This window comes from Canis aureus, chromosome 32 (assembly GCF_053574225.1).
Source record: "Canis aureus isolate CA01 chromosome 32, VMU_Caureus_v.1.0, whole genome shotgun sequence".
Classification (NCBI taxonomy): Eukaryota; Metazoa; Chordata; class Mammalia; order Carnivora; family Canidae; genus Canis; species Canis aureus.
The window spans coordinates 34462718-34465285 of record NC_135642.1 but is presented as its reverse complement, the minus strand read 5'-3'; the positions used below and the strand labels follow the sequence as shown (position 1 = coordinate 34465285).

Below are 2568 nucleotides of genomic sequence, written 5' to 3'. Positions count from 1 at the left end.
AAAATTGCATGGGATGCCCGGGTGGCTCAGTGATTGAGCATGTGCCTTTGGCTCAGGGTGTGATCCCAGGACCCGGAATTGAGTCCCACATCGGACTCCTTTTGAGGAGCCTGCTTCTCTCTCTGCCTCTCTCTCTCTGTCTCTCATGAATAAATAAATAAAATATTTAAAAATAAAATAAAATCACAGAATACAAAATCGCTATACAGAAATCTACTGTATTTCTTTTTTAAAAAATATTTATTTCAGAGAAGGAGAGCAGGCAGTGGGAGGGGCAGAGGAAGAGGGAGAGAGAAACTCAAGCAGACTCCATGCTGAGTGCAGGACCCAACATGGGACTTGATCTCATGACCCTGAGATTAGACTTGACCTGAAACCAAGAGTCAGATACCCAACTGACTGTACCACCCAGGTGCCTCTCTGTTGCATTTCTATACACTACTAATGAAGCAGCAGAAAGAGAAATTAAGGAACCAATCCCACTTACAATAATAAGATAGTCCTCCTTCCCAACATGGAGCAGTTAGTTAAGATGAAGCTGAACTTGCCAAAGCTATAGATGCTCGAGAACCAGCTGAGCCAGGAAGTTTAGTTCTTGTCCATGTCCATTGCTCAGGTCAAGGGTACAGACCATGTGGAAGCCAGAAACTGTCCGAATGTGCTGGGGAAAGAATTACTCATCCCACTGACGGGTTCTCTGTATGTCCCTGGGAAGCTACATGATGTGGAACATGTACTCATTGTTGTGGGAATAGACTACTATGTAGAAAAGATATCTGAGGATGCCAAGAACTTTTTTGAGAGGAAGACAGATTTCCTCACCAAGCAAATGGAGAAAATCTAGCCAGCTCTGTAGGAGAAGCAAGCCATGAAACAGGCTGTCGTGGAGATCATGAGCCAGAAGATTCAGCAGCTCACAGCACTGCGAGCAAATCAGGCTACTCCCAAGGCCTGAGAGCCTGTTTCAGAAATTGGGCAGAGGGACTCTGCTTCAGGGCTTCAGAAACCTGGGACTTTGTGGGCGTGGCTTCCTGGGATCAGGGAAGAGAAAGGTCTAGTGTTTAATGCTAATAAGTGTGCAAGCTGGGCAAAATGGCAACAACAACAACAATAATAAATGAAACTAGAAATAAACCTAACCAAAGAGGTGAAAGACCAGTACTCTGAAAACTATGAAACACTGATGAAAGAATCTGAAGACCCAAAGAAATGGAAAGACATTCTATGCTCATGGATAGGAAAAATAAATATTATTAAAATGGTTATACTGGGATCCCTGGGTGGCGCATTGGTTTAGCGCCTGCCTTTGGCCCAGAGTGCCATCCTGGAGACCCAGGATCGAGTCCCACGTCGGGCTCCCTGCAGGGAGCCTGCTTCTCCCTCTGCCTGTGTCTCTGCCTCTCTCTTTTTCTTTTTCTTTTTCTTTCTTTCTTTTTTTTTTTTGCCTCTTTCTCTATCATGAATAAATAAAATCTTAAAAAAATAAAAATAAAAAATAAAATAAAATGCCTATACTATTCAAAGCAGTCTATACATTTCATTCAATCCCTATCAAAATACCAACAGCATGTTCCATGAAACTAGAACAATCCTAAATTTGTTTGGAACCACAAATGACCCTGAATAGCCAAAGCAATCCTGAAAAAGAAAAGCAAAGCCAGAGGCATCACAGGTTCAGACTTCAAGTTATATTACAAAGCTGTAGTGATCAAAACAGTATGGTACTGGCACAAAAATAGACACATAAATCCATGGAACAGAATAGAAAACCCAGAAATGAACCCACAATTATATGGTCAATTAAGCTTTGGCAAAGTAGGAAAGAATATCCAATGGGAAAAAAACAGTCCCTTCAACAAATGGTGCTGGGAAAACTGGACAGCCACATGCAGAAGAATGAAACTAGACTATTCTCTTTCCCCATACACAAAACTAAACTCAACATGGATTAAAGACCTAAATGTGAGACTTGAAATGATAAATAAAGGTCCTTGAAGAAAGCACAGGCAGTAATTTCTCTGACATCAGCTGCACCAACTTTTTTCTAGATATGTCTCCTGAGGCCAGGGAAACAAAAGCAAAAATAATCCATTGGGAAACATAAAAATAAAAAGCTTCTGCACAGCAAAGGAAACACCCAAACAAAACTAAAGGCAATCTGCTGAATGGAAGTAGATATTTGCAAATGACATATCTGATAAAGGCTTAGTATCCAGAATACATAAAGGACATCTAAAACTCAACACCCAGAGTACCTTGCATGCCTCAGTCGGTTAAGCAGCTGCCTTCAGCTCAGGCCATGATCCCAGGGTCCTAGGATCAAGCCCCACATGGAGCTCCCTGCTCCCTGCTCAGGGGAGAGTCTGCTTCTTCCTCTGCCCCTCCCCCTGCTCATGAGCTCTCACTCTCTGAAATAAATAAGATCTTAAAAAAATAAAAACACCCAAAAAACAAATAATCCAATTATAAAATGGGCAGAAGAAATCAACAGATATTTCTCCAAAGACATCCAGATGGTCAACAGACACATAAAAAAATGCTCAACATCAGTCATCAATAGGAAAGTGA

At 41.5% G+C, this 2568-nt stretch overlaps 1 pseudogene; it reads left to right on the top strand.

Moving 5' to 3' along the window:
* Positions 1–514: 514 nt before the first annotated feature.
* On the top strand, positions 515–955 carry LOC144302882 (prefoldin subunit 5-like; annotated as a pseudogene).
* Positions 956–2568: the final 1613 nt, after the last annotated feature.